This window comes from Syngnathus typhle, linkage group LG15 (assembly GCF_033458585.1).
Source record: "Syngnathus typhle isolate RoL2023-S1 ecotype Sweden linkage group LG15, RoL_Styp_1.0, whole genome shotgun sequence".
Lineage (NCBI taxonomy): Eukaryota > Metazoa > Chordata > Actinopteri > Syngnathiformes > Syngnathidae > Syngnathus > Syngnathus typhle.
The window spans coordinates 11,744,633-11,752,132 of NC_083752.1; the positions used below are offsets into that span (position 1 = coordinate 11,744,633).

General features: G+C 61.7%; 1 protein-coding gene and 1 non-coding gene across 2 annotated transcripts in view; one reads left to right on the forward strand and one right to left on the reverse strand.

Moving 5' to 3' along the window:
- phf14 (PHD finger protein 14) overlaps positions 1 to 7,500 on the forward strand; it is a 250,685-nt gene that overhangs the window by 197,122 nt on the left and 46,063 nt on the right. The window lies entirely within an intron of this gene.
- LOC133168680 (5.8S ribosomal RNA) lies at positions 7,188 to 7,341 on the reverse strand. Its single transcript, XR_009718287.1, has one exon. It is a non-coding gene; the product is annotated as a 5.8S ribosomal RNA (ribosomal RNA).

Genomic DNA, 7,500 nt, shown 5'->3' on the forward strand with positions numbered 1-7,500 from the left:
GGCCAGATTTTCCACATGCCGCCAGTCAGGGAGGACTAGCGCGCTCGCAACTGCAGCCGGGACGGCGCCCCCTGTGCCGAGCGTCGGCACACCGCCCGGATCTCCGCCTGCCGCAACCCACAACCTCAACCAGGCAGGCTTTTGCACCGCCTCGATAGCTAGAGATCTCAACCACTCATCCGAAGACCAACAGAGTTTCCAGGTGCGCCTGACCTGTATTCTGGGAACAGTAACGGACAACTTAACGATGCCCAAGCCGCTGTCGCGACTCCGCGAATAGATGAAGCCCCCCGCTGTGGACGGATCGAGACGCAGCCACCTCTTCACAGCCATCCGCACCTTCTCGTCAAGCCACCTCAATCTGGTCGCTGAAACCTTACCGACAACTGCCCTGAAGGTGACTCTCGGGAGTAAGAATGTGTTGCACACCAGTACCTTCTGCGAAGGCTTTAACGCCGACGCCGTAATTCTTTGCAGCCCCATACTCACCTGCTCGTCCAGACCCTCAGAGACAATTCCCCGCCACGGCACTATAGTGGCCCCCAGATAACGAACTGACTTGCCCTGAGTCACCATGTGTATCGGCTTCCCACACAGCCTCCAAGCTACGCAGCCGCTCTCGTTTGGACCCATCCAGATACCGTGGCACTTACTTGGCTGGACAGCCAGCCCCGTAAGCTGGCAAAAGACCTCCAGGATCACCAAGTTCTTCTTCATTCCTTCCTCCGAGCCACTCAGCAGGACTAGATCATCCGCAAAGGCCAACGCGGCAATTCGGCGGTCGCCCCAGACCAGGTGACTTCCTTCGCGTTCGAGGCTATGGATGAGAGGATCCATAGCGAGGTTGAAAAGCAGTGGGGACATTGGATCGCCTTGCTTAACACCAACCTTCATGGAGATGGGTTTGGAGTAGGCGCCTCCGCAACCCACTCTGGTCGAGCAGCCTACATACGAGTGACGGATCACCTCGATTACACGTCTGTCTACGCCCAAGCTTCCCAGCACACACAGGACATGGTCATGAGAAACCGAGTCGAAAGCCTTCGCAAAATCAATGAACACGACTGCCAGCGGCACGCCAGCCGACCTCGAATGCCCCATGATCCGGTCAAGAATCATGAGGTTCTCCTCGCAACCACTCGCGCCGGCGACGAAACCGCGCTGCCGGGGGCGAACAGGACAGGCTCGCGCCAGCCTCATCGCCATTATCCGCCCAAACAACCTCAGCACGACTGACCCGATAGTCACAGGCCTCCAGCCTGCCACATTACCCAGCTCTGTAGGGTCAGCCGATTTGGGTAACAACCGCGTCTTGCACTCCTTGAAGACTTGGGGAACGACTCCACGCACCATCCATGTCGTAAACAGCCTCGCCAGTTGCGTACCGTCCGGGTCCCAGCCAAGAAGAGCCTGCTTCTTGATCCCGTCTGGGCCCGGTGCAGAGCAATTCCTCATCTTAGCCAAGTTAGATACAACTTCCGGCCCCAGGATCGGGTGGTAGAATGGTTCGTTATTCGCGGTCAGTCCCACCTCGAAGCCCTCCAGTCCATAAAACGGCTTGACCATTTCCCACTTACTCCTAAAGTGCCTATCCACCAACTCCAGCGGCAAATCACACCTAAGGGGCGTCAGATCATCCAAGATCCGCCGTGACAGCCCCTTTCTCGCCACAGAATAGCCGCGCTGCTGGTGGTAGAACACTCTCCTACGTTGGACGAGCCGCCTCGCCCAACCCGTCTTCCATTGGTCTCGAGGTCTGGACCTCGCGGACTTTGTCGGCCACACTACCTTACCCCCCAGGGCTTTCATGAGATCCAAAGCAGAGGACTCGATCAGGCTAGGCTCCCGACCTGCTTTCTTGACTAAGGCAGCGGTGGCCCGATGCTCCTCACCCCCCGCCAGCAGCTCTTCCAGAACTCTATCCTCCACCAGATCTGGAAGCGACGGGGGGCAGGTCCATTTCTGGGGCGTCGCCCTGGCAGCCAGGGCTCGCCAACGCACACCAGACGCACCGCCTGCCGCACGACCGCACAGGGACCCCCACTTCCACCTCACCTGCTCTCCGGACTTGCCGGTACCCAACATCCATGCCACCATCACGTTCTTGTGCCTATGGTTCTTGTATTTCTCCATAAGCCCCACCATCCGAGCCTCCTCCTTCACGCTCCACCTCCTTTCCCTCTTAGAACCCTTACTAGCCTGGCTCCGCTCTTTACGAGCCGTGAACCACTCCGCTGCATGGGCCTGCCGCTTATGCTGAGACACTCCAACAGCCGTCCGAAAACGGCGCCCACAGTGATCGCAAGCGACTCCCTGTTCGACATCCACCATGCGCACGCCTCGGCACTTCGAGACATGGCACCGAATTGCATGACTGTTCTCCCCTCGTCTTTCGCATTTACGACAGCCGTACACGATGGAGACACCCGCATGCCGGGAAGCGCAATGCAACCCAAACCTGCGCATACCAACCACACGCGCCCCACACAGCAGGCAGTCCATGGACTCTCGAGGCAGATGCACCAAGACCTGGTCCGGAGGCCTCGGATCCCTCTTACGTCGCTTTCTAGACGGGCCCTCTCCCGCCTCTTCTTCCACACCATCACGGAGAGCAGGCTGCAGCGCTAACACGACCCCCGCCACCCCAACTCTCATACCAGCGGCGACGGAGGCCATTGATTCAGACACCACTGAGGAGTTCTCAAGAGCTTCGCTAGCCAGGGTCCACCCGCTCCCTCGGCCCGACTGACTGTGGCTCTGATCCTGTGCCTCTGTCTGTACGGACTTCCTAACCAAGGAGTTTTCGCAACCATGGCCCGTAGAAGTGACTACAAGCCGTTTGGGGACCCCAAGCAATGCCTCCGGCGGTTGGTCCCCATGGCCCCCGGAGAGGTTGATTCGCTGTCCGCACACGTGCCCAACCTCAAGCACGTCACGGGGAGGTCGCTCGAGCAGCAACAGCCCCTCTCCGAGCTGCGCCTCAGCCAATTTTGATCCCCCAGGACGGCCATCCTGGGTCGTCCGCAAGATATCAGACATGCTTACGGCCTCACTACCGTGAGAGCACACAGGAGAACAAAGTCCCCCGATACTACAGAGCTATACATCGAGATCCACCCCGAGCAGCCGTCTGCTAGGCCGCGCAGCCTAGCAACCAACTCGTAAGCCACCGCAGTCCAACCCACTAAGCCTTAGTAGCCTTACTAACTCGTGTCAGTGCCGCATGCTGGACGTGAGCTCTTTTACACATTTACTGCCCTCTAGCGGCCGGAGGGAGCATTTGAGTTGTATTTATTTTAAAGAATCATAACTTTTGATAGAAATGAGCTAGTGACTCACTTCTTTTTTTGACATACTCAGAAATTTATGACGGGCCGGATTAAATCATCCAACGGGCCGGGTCCGGCCCGCGGGCCGTATGTTTGACATGCCTGCACTAAGGAGAGGCCTGCCACATAGTGTCAGACTCACCCCCCGTAAAGCTGTCCAACGGACAACTCGCAACCCAACTGCCCGGAGCTACAAAAGCCCAGAGAGCTATGGAGCTCATCAACGGGGAGGAAAGCGGCCTGCAACAAACTGGCCACTACCCCCCGTACACCACATATTCGCCCCAAGAGGATTTGAGAAACGCATTCGGCAAAGGTCCAAGCGAGCACATAGGCATCCACGTGACACCCACCCACTCGGCCTGGCCTCCGTTCCATACCACTAGGCGCCGCCCACACCAGTGCGCAGATTCGGGTCATCTCGGTCTCGCTACCATACGGTCACACCCTGCGTACCAACATAGCGCTTGAGCGAACGCTAAGTCAGCCTACAGAGGTGTTAGAGTGCGACCCACAGGGAGAGGAACCGTCTGCCCAACGTCGACCTAGGTCGAGGCCGGCAGGGGCCCTCTCCAAGGCAAGTCTATATTGCCAGTCGGTCAGTTTGGGAAAGTTGGGGGGGTACCCGGTGGCCGTCGGGAACAGACAGGGACCGGTCGGGAGGGAGGGGGGGTAAGTCTGGCCGCTGGGAACAAGCGCCCATCCTGGGGATTTTACGAACGAGCCAAAGCTGGGATCAGACATAAGCTCGGGAGCCCCACAGTCTCAAAGACTTTCATCTCACCATCAGAGATATCAGACTGTCAGAGTCCGAGACACTACCGGACACAAGTAGCGCTCAGGGAGAATATTCTCACCTTTCGGGACAGGAAGGTCGCCCAGCCATGCAGCCCCTTCCCAAAGTCTGCACGCCTACCGCTTTGATGAGCCAGCACGGCAATTCTGGCCAATACCTTGCCACGCTCTGTGCGGGGGCATAATGTGCGGGCGCCGGTCCCCCTAAGCTAATTGCGTTAGCCGGCTAGTGCGGGGTGCTGAAACCCACACGACACCGTTACCAGTGGGCACCACGAGGAGGTGCAATCTTACATGACGCGACTGACAGCCGAGGAGCAGCCCGCCTGCGACTGCTCCCCTCGAGCGTCTGCCATTCTCCCGTGACTCCAGCATACATGCATAAGAGAGTCATAGTTACTCCCGCCGTTTACCCGCGCTTCATTGAATTTCTTCACTTTGACATTCAGAGCACTGGGCAGAAATCACATCGCGTCAACACCCACCGTGGACCTTCGCGATGCTTTGTTTTAATTAAACAGTCGGATTCCCCTGGTCCGTTCCAGTTCTAAGCCAGCTGCTTGGCGTCGGCCGAGGCCACCCGCCGGGAGCGCACCGAGCGGACGGCCGCCGAGCGCGACCGCCACCGGCCCCTCGCGGGGCCGGGAAGCGACCGGCCGACGTCCGCACCGCCGCGGGGCCCCGACGGGCGCCGCAGCTGAGATGATCCGCGGGAAGGGCCCGCCGCGCGTCCAAAGTCGCCTCCGCGCCCGCCACCCGACACCCCCCGCGACACCGCCTTCACCGACGGCCGGCGACTGCGCTCGCCGGGGAACACACGCCGGAGCCACCAAGCGCCCCCCGCGACCCACACCGGGTGGCCTGCGGGAAGGGGGCAGGGCGGGGCGGGCTTTCGCCCGACACCCGCCGCAGACCCCGCGACCCACCGCCCGCCCGGGAAGCCAACGAGAAAGCACCGGCGCCTGACCGACGTACGCCTGGACCCCCACCGAACTAACAGCGCGCACGAAACCGCCTGATCCGACGGGGCGAGCGACAGGGCGGCCGCTCCCCCAGCCACGGACGCGCCCAGCCCCGCTTCGCACCCCAGCCCGACCGACCCAGCCCTTAGAGCCAATCCTTGTCCCGAAGTTACGGATCCGATTTGCCGACTTCCCTTACCAGCCTTGTTCTAACATGCCAGAGGCTGTTCACCTTGGAGACCTGCTGCGGATATGGGTACGGCCTGGCGCGAGATTTATACTGTCTCCCCCGGATTTTCAAGGGCCGACGGGGGCTCACCGGACTGGGCACTCGCATTCCACGCCCGGCTCCAGGTCAGCGAGCCGGGCTTCTTACCCATTTAAAGTTTGAGAATAGGTTGAGATCGTTTCGGCCCCAAGGCCTCTAGTCATTGGCTTTACCAGATAAAACTGCATATAGTTCGAGTGCCAGCTATCCTGAGGGAAACTTCGGAAGGAACCAGCTACTAGATGGTTCGATTAGTCTTTCGCCCCTATACCCAGGTCGGACGACCGATTTGCACGTCAGGACCGCTGCGGGCCTCCACCAGGGTTTCCTCTGGCTTCGCCCTGCCCGGGCATAGTTCACCATCTTTCGGGTCTCATCGCGCGCGCTCGAGCTCCACCTCCCCGACGCTGCGGGCGAGACGGGCCGGTGGTGCGCCCGACCCATGGGAGGGGCCGGGATCCCACCTCGGCCGGCGCGCGCCGGCTCCTCACTTTCATTGCGCCGGAAATAGGGGTTCGTTCGTGCCCTCCGACTCGCGCGCGCGTTAAACTCCTTGGTCCGTGTTTCAAGACGGGTCGGGTGGGCTGCCACAATCGCCGCGGACCCCTGACGCCTACTTCGACGACCGATCCCCGCCCTAGCGGCGCGACAGGCCAACGCGCACCGAGAACGGTCCGCGCCTTTCGGCCGCGCCTGGGGCGAGGGGGCCCCGTCCTAGTTCGGAAGGCGCAGCAAGTACTTCCACGTCCCCGGGGGGAAGCGGCAAAGTCAGAGTAAGGAAAGCGCTGTACAGCGCGGGTGCGGAAACGGCCGGAGAGCCCGGAGGCCCCCCCGCACCGCCCCGCCGCCCGCGCCACCTTCGCCCCAGACCCTTCCAAGCCAACCCAGGGACGGTCGCGACGCACACCACGGGGGAAGTGCGCCCGGCCCGGGGACGTCCGACTCCGAGAACGCACGCGTGAAGTTCAGGCCCCCGAAAGGGTCAGCCCCCCGCGACGCCCCAGGCGGCCGCCAATCCCAGCCGGGTTGAATCCCCCGATCGGACTGCGTGGTCCCTACCCGTTTACCTCTCAACGGTTTCACGCCCTGTTGAACTCTCTCTTCAAAGTTCTTTTCAACTTTCCCTTAAGGTACTTGTCCTCTATCGGTCTCGTGCCAGTATTTAGCCTTAGATGGAGTTTACCACCCGCTTTGGGCTGCATTCACAAACAACCCGACTCCGAGAAGGCCGCGCCCCGGCACGCCGGGGGCCGCTACCGGCCTCACACCGTCCCTGGGCAGAGCCTCCATCAGAAGGACTCGGGCCCCCTCCGGGCGGCGTCGGGCGCAACGACCTTCTGTACGCTACATTTCCCGCGCCCGAGGCCGGGCGGGGATTCAGCGCTGGGCTCTTCCCTCTTCGCTCGCCGCTACTGAGGGAATCCTGGTTAGTTTCTTTTCCTCCGCTTAGTAATATGCTTAAATTCAGCGGGTCGTCTCGTCTGATCTGAGGTCGGAAATGAGGGGGTAGTAGGCGCGGCCGGCCCCTCCGCCGAGGCGGGTGCGGGGCCGGGCTCGCTGGATCTTTCCGCGGCGCCGCCGCGCCGACCGACCGCGGTGGGAACACGGGACGCGGGCAGCGCGATGGTCGCTAACTCCACCGGCAGCCGCGCCCGGACCCGATGCGGGAGGGTCGACGGGGAAGCGGACGTCGCGGGTCTGCACTTAAGGGGACGAAGGTCGCGCCCGAGGGGCGCGTCCTGCGAACCCCCAACCGCGGGAGCTGGTGAAGGGGCCCGGGACGAAGGCGGCGACGGAGCCCGGGATTCCCTTCGCTCCCGATTGATATTCGAGCGACGCTCAGACAGGCGTGGCCCCGGGACGGACCCGGGGCCGTAAAGTGCGTTCGAAGTGTCGATGATCAATGTGTCCTGCAATTCACATTAGTTCTCGCAGCTAGCTGCGTCCTTCATCGACGCACGAGCCGAGTGATCCACCGCTAAGAGTTGTACATTGTTTTTCGTTTCCGACGCGAGCTTCGAGGCGGACGGGGAGATGGCGTTACGCCGCGCGCGGACCCTCCGCCGGCGCGCAAAGACGCCGGGGCTTGCTGGCGCGGTCGCCGCCGTCCGAACCGCCGGACGGGGAAGCTGGCATTACGCCGCGC